General features: G+C 25.8%; 1 long non-coding RNA gene across 1 annotated transcript in view; it reads left to right on the top strand.

Moving 5' to 3' along the window:
• LOC130666680 (uncharacterized) overlaps positions 1–16,821 on the top strand; it is a 349,416-nt gene that overhangs the window by 9,641 nt on the left and 322,954 nt on the right. The gene's annotated exons all lie outside the window — the stretch shown is intronic.

The raw sequence follows: 16,821 nt of genomic DNA, 5'->3' as shown, positions 1-16,821 counted from the left end.
TGTGTTGGTCGGGTTTTATCACTGATAAAATCCTCCGATTTAAACCGATAGATTCCGGGTCTATCGGATTTTTATCGGAGTATTTTATCAGTGTCGAGGTTTCCCAAACGGGCTATTTTCTTTCTACCAAAAGAAAATAGCTTAGACCACTACAATTGTATTTTTAAAAAAATACAATTGTAGGTGAATGCGCACAGTATAGGAAGTCGGTCCTCAGCCGCTTTTTTTTTTTTTTTTTTAAATAATAAATTTTTACTTTTATTATTTTTAATTGAGCATTTATAAATGAAAGAAAAAACCTTCCCTTTATTTTTAATTAAATATTTTAGTTTATAAGTAGAAATAAGTATATATTTAAGAAAGTGGCAAATAACTATAGTAAAGAAGAAGCAGAAGAATCCTTATAAATACAGGTAAACAATATAAATAATAAATATTTATGCAGTTAAATAAACAAAAAAAATATGAATTATGAAAAAAAATATATATTTATGCATATATATTATGAATAATTTTTTTTTATAATTATTAATATTTTTCATTTAATTCTTTACAAAAATATTTATTTCCCGTATGACATTTGTCGTACAGAAAATAAATATTATTGTAAAGAAGCAAATTAAAAAAATAAATAGTAATTTATATATATTTTAAAAAGAAAAAAAAATCTCCACAGAATTTCTTCTGGAAGATTTTTTATTTTTTTAAATGTTTGCGCATGCGCGCTAGAACATTGGTTCTTAGTGGCTTTTTTTTTAATTAATTCTAATTTTCCTATAGTGAACAATTCTGATTTAAATAAGAAAATACCCCTCTTTCATTTTATATTTAATATTCTATTTATTAATGTATGTATGTAATTAATTATAAATAAATAAAATATTCATACTTATCTTCATTTAATAGTAATAAATATCAAAGAAAGTATAAAATGAGAACAAAATATCATTAAAAAACTTTTTCTGGGTGACTAAATGTAAATTTTTAAATGTTCGCGCATGCGCATTGATAAAACTATACATTCCCACTTATTGACAAGTGTATGTATGTAAAAAGTCTGTCCTCAGTCACCTTGTTTTTGAATAATAAATTTTTATTTCAATTGTTGAGAATTATTATTTTTTTTTTTTTAACTTTTTCTTTCTCTCTAATTAAATATTTAATTTTACAAATAAAACTAAGTGAATTTTAAAAACCAAAAATAAATTTATTTATGAAGAAAAAATTACTCACAAAAATACAGGTAAGTAACAAAAAAATTATTCCTGGAAGTGAATGAAACAAAATTTTATTATAAATATAAATATATGCAAAAAACTCTTAATTCAACACCTGCCTTGTGGTTTAAAATTTTCGCGCATGCGCATTTTGCGTTGGTTAGCTATTTGAAATTTTGGCTAGTTGTTACTATTGCCATTTTAGCTAGAAGTCATTTTGGGCAAATTTAATTGGGCGCCTTGCGTGCAAGCCTAAAGGGCTTGCAGGCACACCGTCAAAAGTAAAAATTTCAGAAGTATACCAACTTCAGAAACTCACAGTTAGGAATGTAAAAAATGAAGATGGTTCATAATTCAGAATGACAAATCATCACCTTGTCAAAAACATCGAATCTCTAATCTTTATATCAACACATACTCAGAATTTACAATATTCATTCTTTCGTAATAAAGAATTAACAATATTTAGAATGACAATATTTCAGAAATCCAATACTTCCGAAATATTCAAACTACGAACGCCAATTCTTCAGAATTACATTTTATACGAATGACCATTTTAGTAAAATATTCTAAGCTTTGCTGACAGTCGGTATTACAGACTTTCCCTATGAATTTACCATTATCATGTGAGTGCTTTGGCGGATTGATTGGGTTTAAAAAATTTGTATGACTCGTTATGTAATAATTATATATGAATTTTACGAGTTTAATTTGTATGAAACGATTATATTGAATGTACTGAATTAAGATAGAAGTGCTATTTGTGGCCAGTAATACTTAAGTTCTAATAACTCTCTAATCATGAATAAGTGAAAATAAGTGAAGATTTACTAATGCCAAGTGCAAACCGAACCACTAATTTCAAAAAGTGGTTCGGTTGGCACTCAGAATTAGTGAATATTCACTTATTCATGTTTAGAAAGAATAGTTGAGTTATAATTATTTAAGCTTCAACATAAAATCGTAAAATTAGTGACAGAATTTTTTTAACACATACTAATAAACAATATAATCTCATCTGAATAGAAAAAATAGAATTATCACCAGTTAAATTTTTACGAGAAATCCCAGAGACATACCATTGAAATTCTATAGAAAATATAAAAAATATAACCAGTTAAATTTTTACGAGAAATCCCAGAGACATACCATTGAAATTCGATAGAAAATATAAAAATTATAACCAGTTAAATTTTTACGAGAAATCCCAGAGACATACCATTGAAATTCTATAGAAAATATAAAAATTATAACCAGTTAAATTTTTACGAGAAATCCCAGAGACATACCATTGAAATTCTATAGAAAATATAAAAATTATAACCAGTTAAATTTTTACGAGAAATCCCAGAGACATACCATTGAAATTCTATAGAAAATATAAAAATTATAACCAGTTGAATTTTTACGAGAAATCCCAGAGACATACCATTGAAATTCTATAGAAAATATAAAAATTATAACCAGTTAAATTTTTACGGGAAATCCCAGAGACATACCATTGAAATTCTATAGAAAATATAAAAATTATAACCAGTTGAATTTTTACGAGAAATCCCAGAGACATACCATTGAAATTCTATAGAAAATATAAAAATTATAACCAGTTAAATTTTTACGAGAAATCCCAGAGACATACCATTGAAATTCTATAGAAAATATAAAAATTATAACCAGTTAAATTTTTACGGGAAATCCCAGAGACATACCATTGAAATTCTATAGAAAATATAAAAATTATAACCAGTTAAATTTTTACGAGAAATCCCAGAGACATACCATTGAAATTCGATAGAAAATATAAAAATTATAACCAGTTAAATTTTTACGAGAAATCCCAGAGACATACCATTGAAATTCTATAGAAAATATAAAAATTATAACCAGTTGAATTTTTACGAGAAATCCCAGAGACATACCATTGAAATTCTATAGAAAATATAAAAATTATAACCAGTTAAATTTTTACGAGAAATCCCAGAGACATACCATTGAAATTCTATAGAAAATATAAAAATTATAACCAGTTGAATTTTTACGGGAAATCCCAGAGACATACCATTGAAATTCTATAGAAAATATAAAAATTATAACCAGTTAAATTTTTACGAGAAATCCCAGAGACATACCATTGAAATTCGATAGAAAATATAAAAATTATAACCAGTTAAATTTTTACGAGAAATCCCAGAGACATACCATTGAAATTCTACAGAAAATATAAAAATTATAACCAGTTGAATTTTTACGAGAAATCCCAGAGACATACCATTGAAATTCTATAGAAAATATAAAAATTATAACCAGTTAAATTTTTACGAGAAATCCCAGAGACATACCATTGAAATTCTATAGAAAATATAAAAATTATAACCAGTTGAATTTTTACGAGAAATCCCAGAGACATACCATTGAAATTCTATAGAAAATATAAAAATTATAACCAGTTAAATTTTTACGGGAAATCCCAGAGACATACCATTGAAATTCTATAGAAAATATAAAAATTATAACCAGTTGAATTTTTACGAGAAATCCCAGAGACATACCATTGAAATTCTATAGAAAATATAAAAATTATAACCAGTTGAATTTTTACGAGAAATCCCAGAGACATACCATTGAAATTCTATAGAAAATATAAAAATTATAACCAGTTGAATTTTTACGAGAAATCCCAGAGACATACCATTGAAATTCTATAGAAAATATAAAAATTATAACCAGTTAAATTTTTACGGGAAATCCCAGAGACATACCATTGAAATTCTATAGAAAATATAAAAATTATAACCAGTTGAATTTTTACGAGAAATCCCAGAGACATACCATTGAAATTCTATAGAAAATATAAAAATTATAACCAGTTAAATTTTTACGAGAAATCCCAGAGACATACCATTGAAATTCTATAGAAAATATAAAAATTATAACCAGTTAAATTTTTACGGGAAATCCCAGAGACATACCATTGAAATTCTATAGAAAATATAAAAATTATAACCAGTTAAATTTTTACGAGAAATCCCAGAGACATACCATTGAAATTCGATAGAAAATATAAAAATTATAACCAGTTAAATTTTTACGAGAAATCCCAAAGACATACCATTGAAATTCTATAGAAAATATAAAAATTATAACCAGTTGAATTTTTACGAGAAATCCCAGAGACATACCATTGAAATTCTATAGAAAATATAAAAATTATAACCAGTTAAATTTTTACGAGAAATCCCAGAGACATACCATTGAAATTCTATAGAAAATATAAAAATTATAACCAGTTGAATTTTTACGGGAAATCCCAGAGACATACCATTGAAATTCTATAGAAAATATAAAAATTATAACCAGTTAAATTTTTACGAGAAATCCCAGAGACATACCATTGAAATTCGATAGAAAATATAAAAATTATAACCAGTTGAATTTTTACGAGAAATCCCAGAGACATACCATTGAAATTCTATAGAAAATATAAAAATTATAACCAGTTAAATTTTTACGAGAAATCCCAGAGACATACCATTGAAATTCTATAGAAAATATAAAAATTATAACCAGTTAAATTTTTACGAGAAATCCCAGAGACATACCATTGAAATTCTATAGAAAATATAAAAATTATAACCAGTTAAATTTTTACGGGAAATCCCAGAGACATACCATTGAAATTCTATAGAAAATATAAAAATTATAACCAGTTAAATTTTTACGAGAAATCCCAGAGACATACCATTGAAATTCTATAGAAAATATAAAAATTATAACCAGTTAAATTTTTACGAGAAATCCCAGAGACATACCATTGAAATTCGATAGAAAATATAAAAATTATAACCAGTTAATTTTTTACGAGAAATCCCAGAGACATACCATTGAAATTCTATAGAAAATATAAAAATTATAACCAGTTAAATTTTTACGAGAAATCCCAGAGACATACCATTGAAATTCCATAGAAAATATAAAAATTATAACCAGTTAAATTTTTACGAGAAATCCCAGAGACATACCATTGAAATTCTATAGAAAATATAAAAATTATAACCAGTTAAATTTTTACGAGAAATCCCAGAGACATACCATTGAAATTCTATAGAAAATATAAAAATTATAACCAGTTAAATTTTTACGAGAAATCCCAGAGACATACCATTGAAATTCTATAGAAAATATAAAAATTATAACCAGTTAAATTTTTACGGGAAATTCCAGAGACATACCATTGAAATTCTATAGAAAATATAAAAATTATAACCAGTTAATTTTTTACGAGAAATCCCAGAGACATACCATTGAAATTCGATAGAAAATATAAAAATTATAACCAGTTAAATTTTTACGAGAAATCCCAGAGACATACCATTGAAATTCTATAGAAAATATAAAAATTATAACCAGTTAAATTTTTACGGGAAATTCCAGAGACATACCATTGAAATTCTATAGAAAATATAAAAATTATAACCAGTTAATTTTTTACGAGAAATCCCAGAGACATACCATTGAAATTCCATAGAAAATATAAAAATTATAACCAGTTAAATTTTTACGAGAAATCCCAGAGACATACCATTGAAATTCCATAGAAAATATAAAAATTATAACCAGTTAAATTTTTACGAGAAATCCCAGAGACATACCATTGAAATTCCATAGAAAATATAAAAATTATAACCAGTTAAATTTTTACGAGAAATCCCAGAGACATACCATTGAAATTCTATAGAAAATATAAAAATTATAACCAGTTAAATTTTTACGAGAAATCCCAGAGACATACCATTGAAATTCTATAGAAAATATAAAAATTATAACCAGTTAAATTTTTACGAGAAATCCCAGAGACATACCATTGAAATTCTATAGAAAATATAAAAATTATAACCAGTTAAATTTTTACGAGAAATCCCAGAGACATACCATTGAAATTCTATAGAAAATATAAAAATTATAACCAGTTAAATTTTTACGAGAAATCCCAGAGACATACCATTGAAATTCTATAGAAAATATAAAAATTATAACCAGTTAAATTTTTACGAGAAATCCCAGAGACATACCATAGAAATTCTATAGAAAATATAAAAATTATAACAAGTTAAATTTTTACGAGAAATCCCAGAGACATACCATTGAAATTCTATAGAAAATATAAAAATTATAACCAGTTAAATTTTTAGGAGAAATCCCAGAGACATACCATTGAAATTCTATAGAAAATATAAAAATTATAACCAGTTAAATTTTTACGAGAAATCCCAGAGACATACCATTGAAATTCTATAGAAAATATAAAAATTATAACCAGTTAAATTTTTACGAGAAATCCCAGAGACATACCATTGAAATTCTATAGAAAATATAAAAATTATAACCAGTTAAATTTTTACGGGAAATCCCAGAGACATACCATTGAAATTCTATAGAAAATATAAAAATTATAACCAGTTGAATTTTTACGAGAAATCCCAGAGACATACCATTGAAATTCTATAGAAAATATAAAAATTATAACCAGTTAAATTTTTACGAGAAATCCCAGAGACATACCATTGAAATTCTATAGAAAATATAAAAATTATAACCAGTTAAATTTTTACGAGAAATCCCAGAGACATACCATTGAAATTCTATCGAAAATATAAAAATTATAACCAGTTAAATTTTTACGAGAAATCCCAGAGACATACCATTGAAATTCTATCGAAAATATAAAAATTATAACCAGTTAAATTTTTACGAGAAATCCCAGAGACATACCATTGAAATTCTATAGAAAATATAAAAATTATAACCAGTTAAATTTTTACGAGAAATCCCAGAGACATACCATTGAAATTCTATAGAAAATATAAAAATTATAACCAGTTAAATTTTTACGAGAAATCCCAGAGACATACCATAGAAATTCTATAGAAAATATAAAAATTATAACAAGTTAAATTTTTACGAGAAATCCCAGAGACATACCATTGAAATTCTATAGAAAATATAAAAATTATAACCAGTTAAATTTTCAGGAGAAATCCCAGAGACATACCATTGAAATTCTATAGAAAATATAAAAATTATAACCAGTTAAATTTTTACGAGAAATCCCAGAGACATACCATTGAAATTCTATAGAAAATATAAAAATTATAACCAGTTAAATTTTTACGAGAAATCCCAGAGACATACCATTGAAATTCTATAGAAAATATAAAAATTATAACCAGTTAAATTTTTACGAGAAATCCCAGAGACATACCATAGAAATTCTATAGAAAATATAAAAATTATAACCAGTTAAATTTTTACGAGAAATCCCAGAGACATACCATTGAAATTCTATAGAAAATATAAAAATTATAACCAGTTAAATTTTTAGGAGAAATCCCAGAGACATACCATTGAAATTCTATAGAAAATATAAAAATTATAACCAGTTAAATTTTTACGAGAAATCCCAGAGACATACCATTGAAATTCTATAGAAAATATAAAAATTATAACCAGTTAAATTTTTACGAGAAATCCCAGAGACATACCATTGAAATTCTATAGAAAATATAAAAATTATAACCAGTTAAATTTTTACGAGAAATCCCAGAGACATACCATAGAAATTCTATAGAAAATATAAAAATTATAACCAGTTAAATTTTTACGAGAAATCCCAGAGACATACCATTGAAATTCTATAGAAAATATAAAAATTATAACCAGTTAAATTTTTAGGAGAAATCCCAGAGACATACCATTGAAATTCTATAGAAAATATAAAAATTATAACCAGTTAAATTTTTACGAGAAATCCCAGAGACATACCATTGAAATTCTATAGAAAATATAAAAATTATAACCAGTTAATTTTTTACGAGAAATCCCAGAGACATACCATTGAAATTCTATAGAAAATATAAAAATTATAACCAGTTAATTTTTTACGAGAAATCCCAGAGACATACCATTGAAACGCTATAGAAAATAAAAAATTATAACCAGTTAAATTTTTACGAGAAATCCCAGAGACATACCATTGAAATTCTATAGAAAATATAAAAATTATAACCAGTTAATTTTTTACGAGAAATCCCAGAGACATACCATTGAAATTCTATAGAAAATATAAAAATTATAACCAGTTAAATTTTTACGAGAAATCCTAGAGACATACCATTGAAATGCTATAGAAAATATAAAAATTATAACCAGGTCAATTTTTACGAGAAATCCCAGAGACATACCATTGAAATTCTATAGAAAATATAAAAATTATAACCAGTTAAATTTTTACGAGAAATCCCAGAGACATACCATTGAAATTCTATAGAAAATATAAAAATTATAACCAGTTAAATTTTTACGAGAAATCCCAGAGACATACCATAGAAATTCTATAGAAAATATAAAAATTATAACCAGTTAAATTTTTACGAGAAATCCCAGAGACATACCATTGAAATTCTATAGAAAATATAAAAATTATAACCAGTTAAATTTTTAGGAGAAATCCCAGAGACATACCATTGAAATTCTATAGAAAATATAAAAATTATAACCAGTTAATTTTTTACGAGAAATCCCAGAGACATACCATTGAAATTCTATAGAAAATATAAAAATTATAACCAGTTAAATTTTTACGAGAAATCCTAGAGACATACCATTGAAATGCTATAGAAAATATAAAAATTATAACCAGGTCAATTTTTACGAGAAATCCCAGAGACATACCATTGAAATTCTATAGAAAATATAAAAATTATAACCAGTTAAATTTTTACGAGAAATCCCAGAGACATACCATTGAAATTCTATAGAAAATATAAAAATTATAACCAGTTAAATTTTTACGAGAAATCCCAGAGACATACCATAGAAATTCTATAGAAAATATAAAAATTATAACCAGTTAAATTTTTACGAGAAATCCCAGAGACATACCATTGAAATTCTATAGAAAATATAAAAATTATAACCAGTTAAATTTTTACGAGAAATCCTAGAGACATACCATTGAAATGCTATAGAAAATATAAAAATTATAACCAGGTCAATTTTTACGAGAAATCCCAGAGACATACCATTGAAATTCTATAGAAAATATAAAAATTATAACCAGTTAAATTTTTACGAGAAATCCCAGAGACATACCATTGAAATTCTATAGAAAATATAAAAATTATAACCAGTTAAATTTTTACGAGAAATCCCAGAGACATACCATAGAAATTCTATAGAAAATATAAAAATTATAACCAGTTAAATTTTTACGAGAAATCCCAGAGACATACCATTGAAATTCTATAGAAAATATAAAAATTATAACCAGTTAAATTTTTAGGAGAAATCCCAGAGACATACCATTGAAATTCTATAGAAAATATAAAAATTATAACCAGTTAAATTTTTACGAGAAATCCCAGAGACATACCATTGAAATTCTATAGAAAATATAAAAATTATAACCAGTTAATTTTTTACGAGAAATCCCAGAGACATACCATTGAAATTCTATAGAAAATATAAAAATTATAACCAGTTAAATTTTTACGAGAAATCCCAGAGACATACCATTGAAATTCTATAGAAAATATAAAAATTATAACCAGTTAAATTTTTAGGAGAAATCCCAGAGACATACCATTGAAATTCTATAGAAAATATAAAAATTATAACCAGTTAAATTTTTACGAGAAATCCCAGAGACATACCATAGAAATTCTATAGAAAATATAAAAATTATAACCAGTTAAATTTTTACGAGAAATCCCAGAGACATACCATTGAAATTCTATAGAAAATATAAAAATTATAACCAGTTAAATTTTTAGGAGAAATCCCAGAGACATACCATTGAAATTCTATAGAAAATATAAAAATTATAACCAGTTAAATTTTTACGAGAAATCCCAGAGACATACCATTGAAATTCTATAGAAAATATAAAAATTATAACCAGTTAATTTTTTACGAGAAATCCCAGAGACATACCATTGAAATTCTATAGAAAATATAAAAATTATAACCAGTTAAATTTTTACGAGAAATCCCAGAGACATACCATTGAAATTCTATAGAAAATATAAAAATTATAACCAGTTAAATTTTTACGAGAAATCCCAGAGACATACCATTGAAATTCTATAGAAAATATAAAAATTATAACCAGTTAAATTTTTACGAGAAATCCCAGAGACATACCATTGAAATTCTATAGAAAATATAAAAATTATAACCAGTTAAATTTTTACGAGAAATCCCAGAGACATACCATTGAAATTCTATAGAAAATATAAAAATTATAACCAGTTAAATTTTTACGAGAAATCCCAGAGACATACCATTGAAATTCTATAGAAAATATAAAAATTATAACCAGTTAAATTTTTACGAGAAATCCCAGAGACATACCATAGAAATTCTATAGAAAATATAAAAATTATAACCAGTTAAATTTTTACGAGAAATCCCAGAGACATACCATTGAAATTCTATAGAAAATATAAAAATTATAACCAGTTAAATTTTTAGGAGAAATCCCAGAGACATACCATTGAAATTCTATAGAAAATATAAAAATTATAACCAGTTAAATTTTTACGAGAAATCCCAGAGACATACCATTGAAATTCTATAGAAAATATAAAAATTATAACCAGTTAATTTTTTACGAGAAATCCCAGAGACATACCATTGAAATTCTATAGAAAATATAAAAATTATAACCAGTTAAATTTTTACGAGAAATCCCAGAGACATACCATTGAAATTCTATAGAAAATATAAAAATTATAACCAGTTAAATTTTTACGAGAAATCCCAGAGACATACCATTGAAATTCTATAGAAAATATAAAAATTATAACCAGTTAAATTTTTACGAGAAATCCCAGAGACATACCATTGAAATTCTATAGAAAATATAAAAATTATAACCAGTTAAATTTTTACGAGAAATCCCAGAGACATACCATTGAAATTCTATAGAAAATATAAAAATTATAACCAGTTAAATTTTTACGAGAAATCCCAGAGACATACCATTGAAATTCTATAGAAAATATAAAAATTATAACCAGTTAAATTTTTACGAGAAATCCCAGAGACATACCATTGAAATTCTATAGAAAATATAAAAATTATAACCAGTTAAATTTTTACGAGAAATCCCAGAGACATACCATTGAAATTCTATAGAAAATATAAAAATTATAACCAGTTAAATTTTTACGAGAAATCCCAGAGACATACCATTGAAATTCTATAGAAAATATAAAAATTATAACCAGTTAAATTTTTACGAGAAATCCCAGAGACATACCATTGAAATTCTATAGAAAATATAAAAATTATAACCAGTTAAATTTTTACGAGAAATCCCAGAGACATACCATTGAAATTCTATAGAAAATATAAAAATTATAACCAGTTAAATTTTTACGAGAAATCCCAGAGACATACCATTGAAATTCTATAGAAAATATAAAAATTATAACCAGTTAAATTTTTACGAGAAATCCCAGAGACATACCATTGAAATTCTATAGAAAATATAAAAATTATAACCAGTTAAATTTTTACGAGAAATCCCAGAGACATACCATTGAAATTCTATAGAAAATATAAAAATTATAACCAGTTAAATTTTTACGAGAAATCCCAGAGACATACCATAGAAATTCTATAGAAAATATAAAAATTATAACCAGTTAAATTTTTAGGAGAAATCCCAGAGACATACCATTGAAATTCTATAGAAAATATAAAAATTATAACCAGTTAAATTTTTACGAGAAATCCCAGAGACATACCATTGAAATTCTATAGAAAATATAAAAATTATAACCAGTTAAATTTTTAGGAGAAATCCCAGAGACATACCATTGAAATTCTATAGAAAATATAAAAATTATAACCAGTTAATTTTTTACGAGAAATCCCAGAGACATACCATTGAAATTCTATAGAAAATATAAAAATTATAACCAGTTAAATTTTTACGAGAAATCCCAGAGACATACCATTGAAATTCTATAGAAAATATAAAAATTATAACCAGTTAAATTTTTACGAGAAATCCCAGAGACATACCATTGAAATTCTATAGAAAATATAAAAATTATAACCAGTTAAATTTTTACGAGAAATCCCAGAGACATACCATTGAAATTCTATAGAAAATATAAAAATTATAACCAGTTAAATTTTTACGAGAAATCCCAGAGACATACCATTGAAATTCTATAGAAAATATAAAAATTATAACCAGTTAAATTTTTACGAGAAATCCCAGAGACATACCATTGAAATTCTATAGAAAATATAAAAATTATAACCAGTTAAATTTTTACGAGAAATCCCAGAGACATACCATTGAAATTCTATAGAAAATATAAAAATTATAACCAGTTAAATTTTTACGAGAAATCCCAGAGACATACCATTGAAATTCTATAGAAAATATAAAAATTATAACCAGTTAAATTTTTACGAGAAATCCCAGAGACATACCATTGAAATTCTATAGAAAATATAAAAATTATAACCAGTTAAATTTTTACGAGAAATCCCAGAGACATACCATTGAAATTCTATAGAAAATATAAAAATTATAACCAGTTAAATTTTTACGAGAAATCCCAGAGACATACCATTGAAATTCTATAGAAAATATAAAAATTATAACCAGTTAAATTTTTACGAGAAATCCCAGAGACATACCATTGAAATTCTATAGAAAATATAAAAATTATAACCAGTTAAATTTTTACGAGAAATCCCAGAGACATACCATTGAAATTCTATAGAAAATATAAAAATTATAACCAGTTAAATTTTTACGAGAAATCCCAGAGACATACCATTGAAATTCTATAGAAAATATAAAAATTATAACCAGTTAAATTTTTACGAGAAATCCCAGAGACATACCATTGAAATTCTATAGAAAATATAAAAATTATAACCAGTTAAATTTTTACGAGAAATCCCAGAGACATACCATTGAAATTCTATAGAAAATATAAAAATTATAACCAGTTAAATTTTTACGAGAAATCCCAGAGACATACCATTGAAATTCTATAGAAAATATAAAAATTATAACCAGTTAAATTTTTACGAGAAATCCCAGAGACATACCATTGAAATTCTATAGAAAATATAAAAATTATAACCAGTTAAATTTTTACGAGAAATCCCAGAGACATACCATTGAAATTCTATAGAAAATATAAAAATTATAACCAGTTAAATTTTTACGAGAAATCCCAGAGACATACCATTGAAATTCTATAGAAAATATAAAAATTATAACCAGTTAAATTTTTACGAGAAATCCCAGAGACATACCATTGAAATTCTATAGAAAATATAAAAATTATAACCAGTTAAATTTTTACGAGAAATCCCAGAGACATACCATTGAAATTCTATAGAAAATATAAAAATTATAACCAGTTAAATTTTTACGAGAAATCCCAGAGACATACCATTGAAATTCTATAGAAAATATAAAAATTATAACCAGTTAAATTTTTACGAGAAATCCCAGAGACATACCATTGAAATTCTATAGAAAATATAAAAATTATAACCAGTTAAATTTTTACGAGAAATCCCAGAGACATACCATTGAAATTCTATAGAAAATATAAAAATTATAACCAGTTAAATTTTTACGAGAAATCCCAGAGACATACCATTGAAATTCTATAGAAAATATAAAAATTATAACCAGTTAAATTTTTACGAGAAATCCCAGAGACATACCATTGAAATTCTATAGAAAATATAAAAATTATAACCAGTTAAATTTTTACGAGAAATCCCAGAGACATACCATTGAAATTCTATAGAAAATATAAAAATTATAACCAGTTAAATTTTTACGAGAAATCCCAGAGACATACCATTGAAATTCTATAGAAAATATAAAAATTATAACCAGTTAAATTTTTACGAGAAATCCCAGAGACATACCATTGAAATTCTATAGAAAATATAAAAATTATAACCAGTTAAATTTTTACGAGAAATCCCAGAGACATACCATTGAAATTCTATAGAAAATATAAAAATTATAACCAGTTAAATTTTTACGAGAAATCCCAGAGACATACCATTGAAATTCTATAGAAAATATAAAAATTATAACCAGTTAAATTTTTACGAGAAATCCCAGAGACATACCATTGAAATTCTATAGAAAATATAAAAATTATAACCAGTTAAATTTTTACGAGAAATCCCAGAGACATACCATTGAAATTCTATAGAAAATATAAAAATTATAACCAGTTAAATTTTTACGAGAAATCCCAGAGACATACCATTGAAATTCTATAGAAAATATAAAAATTATAACCAGTTAAATTTTTACGAGAAATCCCAGAGACATACCATTGAAATTCTATAGAAAAAATCTGGGCGTCTGTTGGCCCTGCGGGCCAGCCCCAAAACTTCCCGCTGTTCTCGAGCTCAAGCAGCTTGAAAACATTACTGTGAATATATTTTCGAGCTCGAAAATGCTATTACATGAAATCATTTTATTATGAGCCTTTTAAGCTCTATCAAGTTACGTTTCATGCTAGAGTTTGAAATGTTAAGAATCGAAAACCATCAATAAAGAAGCGGCTTTTAAATTTTTATTATCGATTATGTTCTCTGAAATAAATGTATTGAGGCAGAAATCAATGTCAGTGATCAAAATCAAGATTTGAATGATTTTTGACTTAGGTCAGAGCAATAATATATTGAAAATCCGAGAAAAACATTAACGACTGGGTTTTTTCAATTTTTTGATGACGATATCTTTAAAACTAAGGAACAAGTTTAGCATATTAGCACAATTTTAGCACATGATATTTTGATTTATCCGGAAAAAATAACATAAAATGTTATTTTTTTAACTTTTCAGCGCCGATATCTTCTGAACTAATCAACCGATTTTGACGTTTGAGGTGGCAATCGGCGCGTTTTCTTGAACTCTACAGCCGATTAAATTTTAAAATTGATCAGACGAGTCACTTCAAAGATAATCGAAAAAAAACGTTTTCTACCATTTCTTTCGCCATCGATATCTCTCGAACAAATTAACCGATTGAGATGGTTAAGGTGGCATTCGACGCGGCTTATAAAGGTCTAGAGCTGATTAGATTTTGAAATCAATCGTTCGAGTCGTTTCTGAGAAATCACTCAAAAACTAAAAAAAAAATTTTTTTTTTTCATTAATTCGCCAATATCTTCGAGTCTACTTGATCAAATGATCTGAAATTTTCAGGAAAGTTGCGGGCCAACAAGCTCTTTTGATTGCCACCTCAACCATCCAAATCGATTCATTAGTTAAAAAGTTACAAAGAGTTTACACACACACACACACACACACACACACACACACACACACACACACACACACACACACACATACATACATACATACATACACTCGGACATCATTCTGAAAATAGTCAGAATAGCTTCCTAGGACCTCAAAACGTCGACATCTGATGAAAACTCGACTTTCGAAAATCGGGGTGAAAACAATAACTTCCCAATTTTTCGAAAATCGTCGATTTTCTTAGCGGGAAGTTAAAAAATATATTAATATTATATAATAATAAAAGTAATGATTAAAAATAAATTGAGCGATTGAGGTGTGCACTTTTGGATTTTCCAACATTTTTTTTTTACTGTATTAGAATGAATTTTTTTTTTTTTTATACTTCTCCATTAATTAAAATGAAATATTAAAGGTCTAAAAATAAAACACTGGTCATAAATAGCACTTCTATCTTAATTCAGTACATTCAATATAATCGTTTCATACAAATTAAACTCGTAAAATTCATATATAATTATTACATAACGAGTCATACAAATTTTTTAAACCCAATCAATCCGCCAAAGCACTCACATGATAATGGTAAATTCATAGGGAAAGTCTGTAATACCGACTGTCAGCAAAGCTTAGAATATTTTACTAAAATGGTCATTCGTATAAAATGTAATTCTGAAGAATTGGCGTTCGTAGTTTGAATATTTCGGAAGTATTGGATTTCTGAAATATTGTCATTCTAAATATTGTTAATTCTTTATTACGAAAGAATGAATATTGTAAATTCTGAGTATGTGTTGATATAAAGATTAGAGATTCGATGTTTTTGACAAGGTGATGATTTGTCATTCTGAATTATGAACCATCTTTATTTTTTACATTCCTAACTGTGAGTTTCTGAAGTTGGTATACTTCTGAAATTTTTACTTTTGACGGTGTGCCTGCAAGCCGCCTAAATTAATGGTGGCGCGTCATGGCGGACGAAAAACGAGTAGCGCGAAAATTTTAAATGAGAAAAAAATTCAAAATTAGATTATCGTTAAATAACATTGATAAAGAACTTCACCGATAACTATAAATTGTAAACGAACTTTATATTGAAGTTACCTTTGAATATCAGGTAACAAAAAAACAATGGCAACATCCTCCTTGGCTAGGGACCGGGTCGTAAATCAATCATGGAATTTTTCCCAGGACTTTTTTCGGTTCCGCCTACCAGAGGATAACATAATGAACAGAAAACATTTATATTGCAATGGATTATTTCCA

Source organism: Microplitis mediator, chromosome 4 (genome assembly GCF_029852145.1).
Source record: "Microplitis mediator isolate UGA2020A chromosome 4, iyMicMedi2.1, whole genome shotgun sequence".
NCBI lineage: Eukaryota > Metazoa > Arthropoda > Insecta > Hymenoptera > Braconidae > Microplitis > Microplitis mediator.
Note: the sequence above shows the minus strand (reverse complement) of the source record. Positions and strands in the feature narration are given on the sequence as shown.